The sequence below is a fragment of the Patagioenas fasciata genome, chromosome 2, assembly GCF_037038585.1.
Source record: "Patagioenas fasciata isolate bPatFas1 chromosome 2, bPatFas1.hap1, whole genome shotgun sequence".
NCBI classification, from domain to species: domain Eukaryota; kingdom Metazoa; phylum Chordata; class Aves; order Columbiformes; family Columbidae; genus Patagioenas; species Patagioenas fasciata.
The window spans coordinates 77,837,429-77,855,610 of NC_092521.1; the positions used below are offsets into that span (position 1 = coordinate 77,837,429).

Below are 18,182 nucleotides of genomic sequence, written 5' to 3' on the forward strand. Positions count from 1 at the left end.
GCCTGGTTATCTGCCCCAGCAGAAGACTGGCACTTCAAACTCCAAGTGACTCTGCTACTTGTGCCCCTGCAAATGAAGTTTCAAGATGACTGAAACCCTTCTTTACTGGTGTTCTTAATTTCTCACTTTCTCAACCACTCACACAAATAATTTGGTCAAGAAAAGTGTTTGAACCAAAAGTCAAGTAGACTCAGACATGATTTTGCTAATTTTATAATATATACATAAGAGACTTTCAATACACTCTTCAGTGCATTCAAAGTATTTTGTATTTATCCTGGAACTTAAACATATATTCTCTTATTTCTTACACCTAAAATTCACAAGACAATTCAGAAACCCCCACAAAAATATTGTGGTAGATGAGAAGTGCACATTTCCTTTCTAATCTGAATGTGTTGCCACAGGGATAAACCCTATGAGTTGCCACAGGAAAACCTTAGTAATAGAGTCCTTCTCTCATAAAACCATGTATTCTGGCAAGGACGACAAAAGACAGGAAACAGTATCCACGCTTTCAACATGCAACTTTTTTCCTCCTAACATGCAATTCAAAAGTCTTTTCTGATATTGGCTTTTAGTAACACTCCTTTGGTCATCCATCACCACAGTGATTTTAACATCATTGTATTGGGTAAGAATTTAGATTAGATTATTTAAATATTCATTGAAAACAAAATTCTATGAAGTCTTCCTTATTGTAGCTATCTGTTGTCAGCGTAGAATGAATCAAAACTTGTTTTCTGAGATTCTGGGCCTTCAGCCAGAAATTACTGTGGCTGCAAAAGTCTGTTTTCTCTCTAAGAGGAAGACTCCGGCTCTGTAAGAGAATTTCTTCAGTCCTGATACAAGTTGAGGTCATTATAACTTTTCAGAAAATATTTCAAAGAGGATGATCAAGTGTTTTTCTCACTGGCAAGCAGTCAGGAAACTCACTTGGTCATCTTGATTACTGTTCAGATCTGATCCTATCTTCTTTCAATAGATGAGAGACCATGACATCAGATGAATAATAGGAAGCCTAAAAATGTGGAACAACTATTTGAAGAGCAAGTAAGTAAGACTGAAAAATAAAATGTCTAAAAATGAAAGATGAATGAAGAATAGTAAATAAGGAACTTCTCTTCCAGTATAAGACCAAGCTATCTTCAAATGAAGAGCTCTGGCTGATTCAAAATAAGGTTATTTTTCTGTTAAGACATAGTGAAGCTGTGGAAGGTTTTAGAATCTGGTAGATGATAAAGATGTACATGAGTTTAAGGGGAGAAAAAGTCAAAATGCACCACTTCTGGTCTAGGAAGTAAAAAGCATCCTGAGGACGTATCACTACATATTATCTCTCTTGTATTCCTTTTTCTATATATGTGCTTATGACTGTTTTTAAAGACAGCATACTGAAGTAGGTGGATCTTTGCAGTAGCTTGGTCTAACATTGTTTATATTAAGTACCAGCTGCACTGCTGCAAATCAGTAAACCTAATCCTTTTGTATTATGAAGGATTACTGTGTAATAAAAATTATTTTGAACTGTGATTTGGGATTTTATTAATATTACTTGTCAAGATTGTTGGATGGGAGAAAAAAAAATATATATAACAACTATATCCACCGTGGCTTCCAAAATAAAAGAACTTATAAGGTTTCTATGAAGTAAGCACTTTCATTTTTAAATACAGTATACATAGTAAAATAACCTTACAGAATCATATAATTTTTTTAGGTTGGAAAAGACCATTAAGATAATCAAGTCCAACAGTTAACCTAGCACTGCCAAGTTCACCACTAAACCACGTCCCTAAGCACCAAATCTACACATCTTTTAAAACATCTCCAGGGATGGAGATTCAACTACCTCCCTTGGCAGCTTGTTCCAATGCCTGACAACCCTTTCTATGAAGAATTTTTTTCTAATATCCAATCTAAACCTCCCCTGGTGCAACTTGAGGCCATTTCCTCCCATCCTATCTCTTTTTGCTTGGAAGAATTGACCAACACCCTCCATGCTACAACCTTCGTTCAGGTAGTTGTAAACAGTGATAAGGTCTCCCCTTGGCCTCTTGATGGTAGTTCTTACAAAAGTTTACCAAACTGTATTTACCTTTACCATTAACAATTCGTTACCTGAGTTTGAAATTTCATAGCTTCAATTTCCAAAGGTTGGGTGATTCATGTGTGGTAGATTGCAAAGTAACCCTGTTATCAGATATCTTCTTCCCCTTGATAAGCTCATCAGATCAAGTTTCTTGAACCTTTCACCACAGAGGAAGTTTTGCAAACCTTTGGTCATTATTGTTCTCTAAATACTCTTAAGTTTATCATCAAGCTTCTTTTACTATTGATACCTAAGAACTAGTTAGCACACTTCTATAGGAGTTGAATTAAAATAAATACACTGTTAAAATAATCACAGCACTCCAACTAAATAATCTCTCTTGGCTTCAGAGTCACACTATGAACTGCCCCATCTGACCCCAAATCATTTCCACAACAAAGCTGACTAATTTTAGGTATGGTCTGAAATCTTTGTATATGCAATGTAAAAACACATGTCAATATATTAAGACATGTGGCTTGTTCTTTGTCCCTTCTGAGATAATACCGACCAACCTGTCAGTAAATTTACCAGTCATGACTGCTCCTTTACCAACAATAAGTCCTTTTCATTTGTAGTATTCATTCTTAAGGTATCTGCAAATATCTAAAGCGAGTTTATTTTGTCATCTGGGACACTACCAAAACGGCTTTACAAAAAGAAGAGCAAAAGTTTTTTGCTATCCACTAGACATCAATGCATTTAATAGCTTTTGTCTAATAATTCTGAAATCCATGAAATATCTGGTTTTTAACTGACTTAATGCATGGCATTTTGATTTCTCTGTACAGAGGTAATATTAAATCAATTATATTGGAAATCCTGTTCTACTATTGCTGTTATATTTATGAACCCAATTTGAATTTAGCCAAAAAACCAAAAAGTACAATCATTTTGGTTCTAAAATTTCTTATTAAATAGCGGTTACTCTGTTTCCCCTTTGAATTGTATAGCAGTAGTAATATTAACAATTTTAAAACCCCTGTTAATTGAAGTAACTTTATGACTGTGAACATTCTGTGTAATACAAATTCCTATTACGCTTCAAAAAACATTTTTTGTTGCCTTAACTTACCTGATTACACTTCTGTTTATTAAGTTTTTTAAATTTCTCGTGTTCCTTCTGATTGTGTTTATATCCAATAGCTTGAATTTTTTATCTGTTTATAGCGTACACACACACAAATATATACATATTTTTAAACTCCATTCAGATTGCATTTTTCTTGTTGCTTTTCTTTTCCCTGCCAGTTTATTGTTTAGCAGCATTATTTATGAGTTACCTTGAAAACTAATTGCTTTGCAATTATTATTATTTCCTTTTCTTGTCTAAATACTTTCTTGCAGGTAATGGGCCTCATAATGGTTTTTACTGCTATGAAATCAGCTATTTAGAAACAGATTCTATAATCCATTTCAGTGCAATAATTAATAACCCAATACTTATACAGATCACTTAATTAATCTTTAACAGGTCAGGTGCAGAAAGGATCTCTGAATCACTAACTCAAGCTTAAAAAGTAGCCTCTCCACACTTATGACCTGAGACCTCTGGGCATATTCACTCTTCCTTTTGCCGGTCAGTATTGGCTGTGGCAGGATGGTTTTTTTCAGTTGTGATTTTCTGAGCTATATGCAACTCTGGAAGATGGTCATAGATGAAAGAAACCTTGAAATCTGCCTCACTCTCTGATATTTCAATTATTTGCTTCTGTATTGTTTTGTTTCTTCCTCATCTTGACAGGCCTTTCTCATTTTTGTTCTTAGCCGGCTTCACAAGATATTATTATTTTTTTGTGCCATGGAATTCTGATGTATCCCATCATGTAGGTAAAGGAGGTTTTTACCGTCTCAATAATAAGTATCAGAAATATAATTACATAATGGGGACTTTCCATTTTAATAAACAGTTGACACAAAATGCATCCCTATTCCATGGGGAATCTCCCATTACAAATAAAACTGATCCAGCTTCAAGTTAATTACTTTGATGAGTAATATGCAGGGTCACAAATACCATATGTAGAACCGATCTTGGAAAATGAGTTGTCTAAAAACATCGATATGGAAGATGTATCACAGAAAAGAGATTTTAGAAGCGTTTCAGGCGACGGCAAATCATCTGTACAACTCAATGAAAAAGAACCTCATGAAACTGACCCAAAATCAAATAAAATAAAAGGTTTAAACAGCTTATAGTCTTGCTGAGGACACCATGATGGATATTATGAAGCTGGCTTTTTAAGGAGTACAGCAATAAAAAAAAAATGATAGAAGATACGAAAATATTTCTTAGAAATCTATTTTTGCTGAAGGGTGTTGGATCTAAAATATAGAACTGACCAGTTATTCCCTGTGTGATGAAGAAAAGTTTTTACGGCTACTTTGCTTTACTTTTACCACTGAAGAGAAAAAACACCTGAGGTGTTTTTGCACTCTTCTCAAATACACTCATAAAATAACACAATCCAGCTGCATTTCACTTCCATTTATTAAGGTCATCATTCTTTAAGCTGTACAGCCCTGGAATAAGTGTGCATATTCTCAATTTATATATCTGAAATACTGGAAAAATCTTTCAGTTCTGTCCCTAGATTGAGAAAAGGAAAGGGAAGCTAAAATATGTTTGAGCAATTTTAGATCTATTCCTATCTTCTGAAGTGATTTAAGATGAAAACCAGTTAGAAAACAAGTGTGGGATGAAAGAAGATCAATGAAGGCTGAAAAAGGATTTAATTGATTGTCATCATGAGCTGTAGAGGTCAATTAAATGAGTGAATTGCAAATAAATATACTTAATAATATTAAGCATTTATTTAACACTTATCCGAAAAGCGTTTTGCAAACAATTAATTAGCTTGTACAAAGAAAAAGTATCAAACAAATTACATTGACTGGGGGTGAGCAAAGTTATGAAAGCAAGAAAGGTGGTTTAATTATTTTTTTTCTTCAGTCTTTATTTTAGAGTAGCATTCATTATATTGTAATACAAAACAAGTTTCCTTAGAACATGAAGAAGACCAGGAGTTAGAATTGGCCATGGCTCAACACGTATAAACCACTATCTCACTTTAAAACATTCTTTTTGGCTTTTGATGACTAGCTTATACACAGCTGACACTCTTTTCTCAAACAAATGAAGAAATTAAAATGTCAGAACAAAGATGACACATATAAATAACCTTTTAAGCTTGCAAAGGAAAATTTTATGTTTGTACGGTAAACTGTAGAGAAAAAAAGACAAATTTATGTAAATGTAGATTTCTAGCCATGCATAATGTGATCTGAGCCTGTGATTCAAATGCAATTTAAAGCTGTGTAAACCCATTAAATAGCTTAGATTGTTGGAAACAATATAGTGAATGCAAGAGTAAAGGAAATAAAACCAAAGCAAGGGTGTTGGAAGTCAGAACACTTGAACATGTATTTAAGAAAAATAATATCTGGAAAACTTAATTAATCAGAGATACTTTGTGTTTGTTTGCTGTCTTTTTTTTGATTTACAACAAATCATAATTTCTCCATTCTGTTGTTAGAAGTATACAAGCAAAATATGCCTTTTTCTTTTTTCTTCTTAATAGAGGCTGTGAATACATTAGCAATCCCATTTGGACAAACACTGCAGTCTCAAACAAAATCCTCTGATTTGCTTCATTGCATTTCCTGTGTGCTTGCCCTGTTCTCAGAACAGTTTTGTGAAAGTACTGCACCAAAGTGCTCTACCAACTTTGATGGGGATCATTAGGTCCAAACTCACACAGAGTTGACACGACTACATGCAACTTTAGCATCACTTGAAGTTTTTAAACCATAGCAAACATGAGGAGGTTCCTCTACCATGTAATGTGACTGACAATGACCAAGAGTCCTCAGCTCCTTCTTCCCCTTGCTCCTGAACAGTGGCTACTGCTCTCACAGTTTTTAGCTCCCTTTCCACTCCCTCCTCCTTTCTCTGGGTAGCGACTTGCAGAGTTCCCAGCTAGAAAAGAGCCAGCTAGAGCTTCTACTTCTACTTTAAAAAGTTAAACAAAGAAAACGTGGGACTGCGGTTGAATGTGGTGGGTAATGAAGCACGGTTGGGTACTGCTGAGGCTCCTGGGCCTCTGTGCTGAGAGGCAGTGTTCAAGGAGAAGAGGAATCACCAGCAGTGAATGATGCTCAGGTGAGGGACTATTGATGGGAACTCTACTTAGACAAGTCTGTACAACAAAGAATAACTTTACAGAAAAATCTAAACACAGAAGACATATGGAGGGCACCAATGACTATGATTTATAAAAGAAATGCCAAACATAACCTTATTTTTCTGCAATCTTATTAGCAATCTGCATAAAACAAATCACAGCTAGCAATGGCACGGTGTCAGAGGGGGCACTGCACATACACGTGTATAATCTTGGTAGGTAATTTGTATGTATGGTAAAGCTTAAGATTTAAACCAAAAACCAAGCCTTATAGTTGCTTTTTGTTTTTCTTATAAGTATTACATATATCAGATATTGTTCCTCACAATCATAAAGAAACGTTTTCAAGTTGAAAATTTCATTACTAGAAATGAGGAGCAATGAATATTCTACAGAAATGAGAACAGATGACATGAACATAGAAACACAGAGCACTTGCTATAAACTGATATAAAGAAGCCCTAACGCTTCTGGAGACTATGATATGCCAGTATGCCACTACTAATGTGTGTACAGACAGCTGAAGTACAGTGTCTAGGATGAGACTCTGCACTACTGACACTGGATGTCTGAAACAAAACGTGATTAATGAAGGAAGGAGAAACAAGCGGGAAATCCAGTAAATGCCAAACCCCTCCAAGAGAATAGGAGAGTAATATCCTACATTAGTAGGTTTCCCAGTAACTCTTTCAGATGACACTTGAAGAGTGATTACATAAAGATACAACTGATAACAAGACTGAGCAGCTCTTTCCTGGCCCTTTCACCAACAGTGCTACCAACTCTTCCTTCACCTTTTTAGGTTCTTTCTGATACTACAATCTAAGGTAAGACAAAAATTGTTCCACTCTTCAGAGAGATGCCTTCTTGAATCGACACACAAACAAAATTGACAGACACTGCTTAAACAGCATGTATACTTTGTTCAGCAGCCCTACACATTAGCTTGTTATACTGTTACTAATTAACAACATTTTATTGAATATGAGCAGTTCAAGATGCCAAAACAAGCTTGCTTCTACATTTCTTCTCTAATTTCATCTGACATTCTCCCAGCCATAAATTTTTCTATGAATATCAAACTTATTACCCATTCTTTCTTTCTGAAAGCACTGTTTTAAAAAAAATTCAATTATCTTAAGAATACTGCCTTTTTCTCCTTAGCAACAATGCCTCCTTCCTTCAGTTGCTAAATTCAGAATTGTTTTGTTTGCTTTGATTAAGTTGGCAAAATCTGGAAGGCCACCAAGCTATGGGATCTTTTTAGGATTTTATGAAGGGTTGGGAACAGAGTGCCACTAAAAAAATGGTTATTCTAAGCAATCATGACTGCATAACGATTAAATTAATATTGCCATTATTAAAACAGAAGAACTGAAGAACTCAGGTTTGGTTAAGTATTAAAAATATCAATGCTCATATGAATCATGTATTTCCCAAATGATTCACTGGAAGACAGAAAGAGATAGGATGGAATATCTCTATCCCTCACTGTACTAGCTGGAAACTACAGCTGAGGCAGAATAACTTAAAACTGCAGCACTACTACTGTTACATATGACAAAGAACATGCAAATTTTTCATGATTGAGCTAATCAATTGAGGCAGGGAAAGTTTGAATTGAAAAGTGACATTTTAATTAATGCAATAATAATTTAGTTGTAGAGTTACTTCTGTCTTTGGACTCCAGGGATGAATTAGACGACCTCATAGGTCTCCTCTGGCTCAATATTTTAATGATTCTATGAAACAAACCAAATGAAACAATGTGAAATGCCAGATTATATTAATCTTTAAATGAACAATAGAAACAGTATCCAATACTGTGTGGCATTATCTTAATACAGAAAAAGAAATACAAACTAAATACACCATGAAAGTTCATAATATTGTTACAAATCTTTGCCAACAGCCGACTCTCTCTTAGTAAAAGGAGCTATTGGCATTATTGCTAATAGGTCTGGCTACAGATTTTTACACAAAGGGGTAAAGAAAAAATAATGACCTTCTTTTGAGAGCAAGCTATCATCCTGCATCGTCTTACTTGGATATTGCAAATGAGTTTTGATGTTGGGTTCCCTAAAGCAATTCAACAAAAACAATCAAGCCTAATGCTGTGGAAATGCAAGACAAAAAAAGTTTGAAAAAAGACTGTAACCATCTGCAGTAGCTTGGAGGGAGAATTTTGACTATGAGAAAAAAAGTGAGAAGAATACACATATTTTCCACCATTTTAAAAAGCTTCTTCCATTTAAAGTCATTAGGCACAGCTAACATGCCATCCAGCAGATCATCCTCTCTAAGTCTTCACGCCTTAAATTGTGATTTTTGAGACAACAAAGTAAAACAAAAGCCATTAATCTAGGGTAAAATATTAGTTACTGTGGTTCCAATGAAATAAAATACACAGGCACATACTATAAGCATCCGTTCAGCTCAATACTATATGCACAAAGCAGAATTTGGGGCACATGCTAAATATTAAATTCATACTTAAGCTACAAAATCAAATGTGTGATTGAGTGACATTTCTAAGCAAAGAACAGAAAGAATACAAGCAGTCTTGTACTGTCAGATGTTGTTTACAAAGAGTTTAAATATGCAATTATTTCGAGAGAGAATCTGAGCGCACATGTTAACATTGAACGGGATTGCGTCATTCTGCCACTTGAGCAAACTTGAGGGAATCTGAGACAAAATTCCATCCACCAGGAGAGATGGAATGGCACAAACAGTCAGACCATAAAAACTACAGAGTGATCAGGCCGTCTGCTGCTTTCTAACATAAATGACATCCTGAATAGTGCCTTGGGGAATCTGGGCTCCCACAGACATTTTTTAAACAGGTAGTCTACTTCTAAAAAAACCTCAAGTTTCTGTAATCCATTTCTATGTAAACTTTGAGATTAAAAGGATTAAAATTATAAGACACAGTCATCAAAATATATTTAATATGATGTGATAGAACATTTTCCCAGCTAATTGCTTAGATGTCATTTTTTGTCAAAAATAGCTTTTTTCCTACTCAATTGTAAATTGGGTACAAATAATTAAACTTCCTGTTGTAATACCTACACTTTGCTACATACTTGTTTCATCCTTCTTATGACGTGCTTGTGAAATGCTTATCTATACTGCAATTAGATTAGAAATACAAAAGCACACTACATGAGAATGTATCAAAAATGATTAAAAGGACAAAAATGCACTTGGTCTGTTAGGTACCAAGCTAAATTATAGCAAAGCATGGGTTTCATTTTATCAGCATGAAATTGCTCACACTGTATGCTGAGATGCTACATACACGGCTATGATCTTTTGTGCACAATGTTAGCTTTAACAGTAATTATTTATATTTATATACCTGGAATCCTTGGTATAGAGATAGAAATCTGGAGAACACCCTTAAAGGGCCCTTAGTCTATGCTAACCCATCCTGAAAAGGCTATTTTTTCTCAGTTGTCTCCCAATTGCCAATAAGTGAACAAAAAAATTATGTTTAGTGTGCAAAACAATAAGGCTGCCTCACGTGCAACTTGCTCTGAACAGCCTGCTGGCCCCTGTGCAGGTAAATACCAGAATTATTGTCCCTGCCTTCCCACTGTTACTTTGTAATTCAATAATAGGCCATCTGTAGTTCACTGCTGGTGAATCACCTTGCATCTTAATGCACTATTTGAATTCTCTTCATACTATGTGGTGGACATTACGTAAACACTATAAAAAAATATGTGTAAGAAAGCTACTCCTAGTGGCTGCTCTTTATGCAAAGGAAGGTTTATAAAATAATCTAAACCAAACCTATTTAGCACAAGTACAGCTTATCACAGAACACTTCTACATAGCCATGGATGATATTTGCTATTAATAATAGCTTGCAAAGAAATATAAAACAGCAAATAAACAGCTAGCTATGTTCTCAAAGCAGCTCATTGTCCTGATATCTGTATGAGATGCCAAGCTCAAACCATGCAGGTAAAAAACTAAACAAAACAAACAAACAAAAACAACCCACAACAACAACAAAAACAACAAACAAAACACACACACACACACAAAAAACACACTCAAAAACCAAACACATAAAAAGTACAACAACAAATAAAATAAAGAATCCGAAACATCCCTAAGACATTAGAAACCAAATTTATAAGGGGCTTCTCTAAATCACGGGAAAATAAAATCTAAACACACTGCAAAAAGATAAATTTGCTTGAGCCTGCAGCTTGCTTTCAAAAGCTGCTTGCAATTTTGATCTGTACTCGTATTTTATCCTAGTATTTTACCTATATTTTCCACTCACCTCAGCTACTCTCCCTGCTCCAATATGCATTAGTGTAAAACGGTAAACTTGCCCTCTGGTCTTCCCTTTCAGGCATTTCTTCCCTTCAGAGGATTCTTTATGAAGCTGAGAGGAAGAGCCAACTATTGTTGTTCATACGATAAAGAGCAACCATGAAAAAACAATAAATCAAAACAATAAATCAGCAAATGCTGAAAAAAACCCAAATCTTAATCTCAGTAGTGGCCAGGAGTGAGAGGCTAATAAGGCAAAGGTATTTAGTTTCTTCCTTATTTTAAATCTATCAACACAAGCTTTCTAGCACATGCATTTCTTTAACTTGTTTTGTTGTTGGGCTTGTTGTTTTGTTTTAGGTTATCTGGGGGGGTGTTATTTGTTTGCTTTTTATCAACAACCGACATAAATAGGTTAAAAGCTGCAGAATAATAAGAGCAGAAAGAACACTGGATCCTCTCTTGCTAATGATATGTTGTTATAATGAGGAAACACAGAAGCTCAATGCACCTGCAGTACTTCAGAGAAGCAACATCTGTGGACTATAACCTGGAAACAGAGTAAGAGAAAGGACTATTTTGCTAGAGGCTCAAAATATTCAATAGCCACCTTGCCAGACTCATGAGAACAGCTTTATGTTCATACAGGGCACAAGTCTCCTCTTTCCTTAACTTCTGCTTTATCATTCTGGCCCTTCCTGGGGTCACAATTCCTGTGTGACACAGAAAATAAAAAAAAGTGTTTGAATGCTGGGAATTACGCTGAACACTCAGTCTTGTATGCCACGGATCCCTTGTGCTTCCTCTTCTGTCCCATGTGCTGCTGGGATCAGCAAGATAAAGCACTTCTGTCTCAGTTGTTCTTCTTTGTTCTCCCAGAACAGAAAGCCTCCTGTCATTTTTTGGCAATCTCAAACAAGTAACTTGAAGATTTCCAGGATCCAGTAGCCAGGGAACAGATTCAAGTGTAAAACCCCATGGACATACATGGAGAAGGCAACAGAGACCTAATGCCTCCTTCTCCACATGCATCTGCCAACAAACATCAATTTTTGTAATCTGCAGAGTTGGTAACAGGTAACAGAAAAACGCCAAAGAGGGAGAGGAAAGCTGTGTAATGGTAATGATGCTGCAGAGCAACTCCTGAAGTAGAAGTAGTAACCAAAATGGCACCAAGCTCTGGAGAAGTTTACGTGATAGTAGGAAACACAGGAACTTCAAATCTTTTTGCAGAAGATTCATTGGAAAAATGAAGCTTCCAAAAGGGGAAGTGTGTTTACCAGGTGCCCAGTTTCAAAACAGTCCTCAGCTGGTGGAAGTCAATGGAACACAAAAGCTCCCACATTCACCTTCGGTTCAAGCAGCTTTCCCACCAAAGCTGTGTGTGCCATACGCTTTTGCTGAGCAGCTCAGCAGATCCAAGTGGGAAACAGAAACTCCTGGAGACAGAGTTCCAGCTTGGCAGAAAGGAAAAAAAGCAATTCACCCTGAAGTAGCGGTCACCTCATATATGACCAAGGTCAGATCTGCTTGTGCAATGCAGCTCAGTGCCATGCTTAGGACCAGAACTGAGTCTCTCTGAATCTGTCAGAAACTGCCGCAGAATTAGATGACAAACTAATACCTTTTCTGTTTCAAGCTTCTGTAGCACATTCTTTCCCTGAAATGATGCTTAGAAGGAGTTCAGATCAGCCATTTGAGGTAACAGAACAGAAAACTGGGAAGTAAGGGCAGCTGCGGACATACTTAGCTTATCCAACACTACTAATATCTTTTAATCATATAAATCACTTTGCACTTTTAACATTGGTACTGAACACACATTCTTTGAGACTTAAAAATCAAAGTTTGTACTTCACCAGATGAAAAGCAATTTGCATCATAAGGAAAATCTAGCAATTTTCATTTGTGGTTTGGCCACACAATTAAGATGTAGGCTCTTGAATTTAGTGTTCATTCTCAGTATGAAATCTGAAAAAAAACCTCATCATCCTTATCCCCATTGACTTATTATCGCACTGAGTCATGAAAGGGAAAAAGGCTTCCTATTGATTTTGCAAAGTTCTAAAAAGTGATTTTTTTAATACAAAAAGACCTTCAACCAAGAGTCACCACTCAACAGTGTGTAGGATACAAACAGACTTTTTTTGCTTTTAATTTGGCTTAGTGAATATACAAACAGCTACACCTGACTTACACCACCACTTACTCTTTTCTTACCTATGGGACTTGATTGGTAGTAGTTTCTAGAAGCCCTCCTTAAATGACACCAAAAACTGACAGTTATTTTAACGCAGAATTTCTGAAAGCTTTAATAAATTATACCACATCTAGGCTACTTTATGATTACACATAGGGGGCTTAAAATTAGGTTTTGGGGTTTTTTGAATCTTTTTATCAAACCCTTCTCTTCTAAAGCTAAAATTTAGGTCACCTATAAAGTCACCCACCAAATCTTTTTATATGGATATTTAAAGAATTAAAATTTTCAAAATTACATAAGTAGATATTAATAAACCTGTGATCTTGAGATACTTTGCCTCCCACTTTGATTTGACATCTTTCTTGGAGTTGATCTGAAAAGCTATGATTTTCTCTATTTTGAAGCATTTTTATTGCCTTGTTCTATCAGTCTACTTTATCATTTGCAACTGTACTAATCTCTCCCCTGAATGTGTTAACGTTCTCAGATGACACATGTTCCTTGTATCTTTATCAAAATTAACACACTTCATTTCTTACCTTGCTTCTGTGTCAGATTTTGCAATAAACTTTCCACATAAAAGGCTTTGGTAACTTCTCACAATGTCCCTATTTGAGATTCCCATTGTAGTTTATAGGCTAAACATGGCAGGCTGTTTTCCGTGTGTATAATATACATTAGATTTTAAGCACTTATATTTGCAAGGCGTAACTATATATTAAATGCTGTCTAAGTGTTTAGGAAGATAATTAGTACCTACGACAATTATTGGAGGCAAATGATGTGAGCCTAATGCAGAAACAGGAACCACAAGACCCTGAACAACTGTGTCAGTTGATGCTCAGAAAAGTTCAGGGTAAGATTTAAGGGAAGTTTGATGGAGCGAGATTCAGGAAGATGTGCTGAGGTTGAGGTATGCCAGACATGTATGAAAGATGCGTAAATTTTGAGGTACCTAAGCCAGAGTTCAAAGAGTATTAACTCACCCAATCAGAAGTAATACTGTCAAATATGTACTACAACAATGACCAGAAGACTTAGATTTGATGACACACTCCAGAAACACCTCCAAGACCTAAGCCGGTTGATACTTACAGAGGAGAATGAAAGGCTATGAAAAACAGACCTAAAACCCAAGAATGCTACAGAAAGGTACGTAAAGAAGAATGATATAAGAAAAAGCTCTGAGAAAATAAAATATTTCTTTTTTTTAACAAATTTGAACAAATTCTACTTATGTGATGTTGGGGGGGGCACGGAGGGCAGACTCTTATACCACCTAAAAACAAGGTACTTCACATATCTGAAAACAGAACGCTATGATCTTTCTAAGGTGATTTTTTTCTTTAAGGATAAAATCAGATCACTTGAGCATTAGATATACATCACATCTTTCAAAAGAAAAGAGTCGAACTAACAATGGCCCCTAAAAAATTCACTCTTCCTTCACACTAAATGTTTGAATTTAAGTGGAACAGATGAGGCAGACTTCTCAAGGTTGTTGTTTTTTCAACACTTTGCCAGGCTCCAGTCCTACAGTTATGTAAAAGCTGCACCCATTATAGAATAGAATAAGCTTAAGGCAGACAAAAATGTTGTGTTTTTCTTTAATATTTGCTACTTTATTAACTCCAAATTCTATGGGTGATGGTCAGCACTTAGGTTTCCATTCTCCTTTACCTCCATGTTATAAACAAAACTCTGATCCATAATACCCCAGCAAAATGTCATTAATATGCACTACAAAATAGGAGGACTGCAGCAAGCTACTCTATTGGAAGAATTTGGGTATGTTCAATAGACCTCTTATTATTATTTGGTTTAAACATAACTTTTACATTCACAAGGTGTTTCATTGGATTACTAATGGGCAATAGCTAAGAAAATATATGGAGCCCTATGCAATCAACAGTTTTGTCCACACACTGGGTAGCTAGAACAACTTTGTTTGTTTGTTTGCTGGTTGGTTGTTTTTATAAGACACAGAAAGGTGAAGAGCAATCCCTTCTAACAGGAGAAATGCACCATGGCTACTCTGAACATCAGCACCTATCACCTCCTCAAGGGTCCTGCTGCCTGGAAACTTCCTCTGAACTTCTGTTGGAAGCTTGTCAGCTACCTTCCAGCATGGTTGGATAAAAGATAAGTTTATTTGTGGGAAGTAGCTATCCACTGGGAATGAGGCATTCCCTTTTAATTAGTTCTGGAACCAAAAACTGTATCATTGCAAATGTAAAGCTACTTGGATTATTGCTATAGAAGTCGTTAAAAAAAGAGAGTTCTTGAAGAAATGTGGTTAAAGTCAGGCCTAAGCAAGATGCAGAGACCTGGCAAAATGACAAACACCACCAAACACTAAAAATAAATTAAAAAAAATAAATAAATAAAAAGAAAATTAAAGGGAAAAAAAAAAAGGAAAAAAATGACAGCATTTTCTCTTGTTCTTCCTTAAATACTTAGTTTCTTCTCTTTTGAAAACAGAACACCACTTTAATTCTACAAAATCTTAGACAAGGTTTGCATAGACAAGCAAAACAAATTCAAGGTCTATTTATTCTCTTGTCTACTGTGTGATTTTAGACAACTTCAGAAGGTTGTTTCTTACGGTCTAAGAAACACTGAACAGTTAAATTTCCTTCATACGTAGTTCTTCTTACATACAAACAAAAGAAATCCTACAATAATGGCTAACTATACCCCCAAAAACACAGGAGTAGCTTCAATTACTCGAGGAAACAAAGAAATTTAAGGAACTGAAGGCGGGTTAAAGTAACTCACAATATTTGTAACTTGAAAAAGATTGCCTATTCCAATGACCTTGACTTCTTGTCATGACAAGCTGAAACACTGAATAAAGAAAGAGGGATTTTCCTTTAGAATAAATGCACATTGTCACATACATTCCTGAAAACAAAGAGGGTACTTTACCCTTTCCTGAAGTCTGTACTACACATAATAAATCCCTGAAAGTCAATCAAAACCAGATACAAGTGGTACAGGTTGTGAGTGGGATTTTTTTCTGGATCCATCTTTCTTCATGAATTTAGTATCAAGTGAGAATAGAAGTGTAGTTAATGTATCATTAAGCATAAATTTTGATACTGAGAATTAACACATAACTTACTTTGGGTCATTAGTTTACAAGGTGTGCAGTATGTACATCACGTCTTCATTATTCAAGTAGAAAGGATGTCGTATTTCCTTCCTGAAACAAGTTTTAAAGCTTATTTTATTTATTATGCTGTGCCTTATTGGCCTTTTTAATTCACAGCTGATTTGACACGGACAGAGTTCAAGTGATAATTTGATTCTCTTTTATTGATTTTTGGCTGGTGAATAACCAACCTAATCTTGTTACATTTTGCCCTAACTTTGAGCCCTTTCATAATTAGCTATTCTGGACACATACTTGAATTCTGTAGTGGTAGAAGTAAATGGGACTCATATTCTGCCATGTAATTTAACATAACAATTCAGCCAGTTCCATATGGATTCTGAAACAGTTGGTTTTGTGCATATCTTCTGCTGGTACATAAGGAGATCTGTACTGAAGACCATTCAGGAAACTTTCAGGACAAAAAGCATTCATGTTTTCCACTGCCTTTTAGTATGTTCTATTTAAGAGAAGATTCAGATTACAGACAAACTCCAAAAGTTGAAAGAAAATATTATCCAGATTACTTGTTGAAATATTCAGTAATATATTCAACTTGCACAGTAAAGATTGGCCACTTCCTACTTCAGATGCAATTATACTCTGTAAATATTGGGTAGAAGGAAAGATAAGCCACTGAGAGCTACTAAGCTCTGTTGCATGGGATTCGAACTGATAAAGGAACAAAAAAAACTATTTGTTTTCTGTACTAGCATCCCACCTAGATGGATGCCGCTTTGGTTTATAGGAGGGGAGGGTTGCACAGACACGTGACTCTGACACATGATGCCAGAGCATCTGCTGTACCAACCAGTGTCAACAAAAGGCAAAGTCACCTGAGACCCTGTGGTAAACCTGTATCAGTCTGACAGCTGTGATGCCATGCTCTTGGGCCTGAGACTGCCTGTCATTATTTAGAAAATGCTTATTATTTTTTTCTTGGACTAACACTGTAATTTAGGTTCAGCAAACTATGTTAGCTTATCATGAAGTATGAATCAGTCATAATCTTAATCATCACAAGTTATCAAAAGAAAGGAAGAGGCAAGAATTTTCTGAGATCACTGAGATATTTTCTGAATCTGCTGAAGAAATCAAAAAGCTGAAGTCTCTAGCTTGCTTCCATAAACAGGAAAATAGTGTTCACCATGATTAATTACATCATTACACACAAACAACTACAAAAAAAAAAAAAAATTAAGAAAGACATCCCTGTACAAATTCCAAAACTTAAAGTTGCATCTTTTCAAACCTAGGACATTGAGAAACCATTTCTAATGTAAATAAACAAAGCAATGGAAATTACTTTTTCAGTCAAGCTTCAAAATTGTATTACAGTTTACTGGCAGAAATTCTGAATCTTTAGAAAAACAGTAAGGATACGAATTTAACTAGGGAGAACTAATCTAAACATTTTTGATCAATCTGACATGTATAAATTATATAAAAACCATTCAAAAGCAGCAAAATGAACCACAAATGTTTGTCTACAATAGCTTCTAAACAAATTCGTTAACAAAGTAACAAGATTAGAAAACTAACCAAAATAAAAGGAAGACAATATAGATATGTGATTTCATTTCCAGAGTCAGTTTATCACACACCCTTTATAAACAAAACTAAAGAACCCTGGTGTTTTTATTACAGCCAGGACACATATAAAAACTTCCAGAAACCAGGTAATACGAAACTGTCTTAAATCTTTAACAGAAAGATGGGTAAGACAATTCTCTTCAAAATAGTTGCTATGAAAATATCTAGTGTCATCACCAGTGGACATACTATTATATCTGTATATATATTATATCCACTGTTTACTTCACATGACCTCTATTTTGAAACACTTTATATTAATACAAAGGAAATTTACAACATGCAAACACAGGAAGAGAATGAGCATTCTATCTCTCAGTATCCATAGGTATTGATGTCTCAGTCTTTAAAGACAGTATGTTTTAGGTACAACATAGATGCAAGGGTCATTTAAACTTTCCAGCTGAGAATATAGGTCTGCCTTTTTGGCCACAAAACTAAGTCGTCTTTGCTGAAGGAGTTCAGTAATGAGTTAAATGAATCCATATTAAAATAAAAAATCTCAACCTTTGAGGAAAAACTCAGTATATGACAACAACGCTTTCTCTTCATTACCCCTTATCTTGTTTCCCCACACTATGAACCCTGTCAGTCAGTGCTACAGAGGTAAGATTTACTCTGTGATCCCATTTTACTCCAAACAATTACTGAATGCCACTC

General features: G+C 35.4%; 1 protein-coding gene across 16 annotated transcripts in view; it reads right to left on the reverse strand.

Moving 5' to 3' along the window:
* Nucleotides 1–18,182, reverse strand: part of CTNND2 (catenin delta 2) — a 650,551-nt gene that overhangs the window by 482,615 nt on the left and 149,754 nt on the right. Inside the window, exon 1 of one of the 16 annotated variants that reach the window (XM_071804475.1) lies at nucleotides 15,900–15,961. The exons of the other annotated variants lie outside the window; for them this stretch is intronic. The gene's annotated coding sequence lies outside the window, so the exon portion shown is untranslated. Of the gene's footprint in view, nucleotides 1–15,899; nucleotides 15,962–18,182 lie in introns of those variants that run through there. 16 annotated transcript variants of the gene reach the window in all.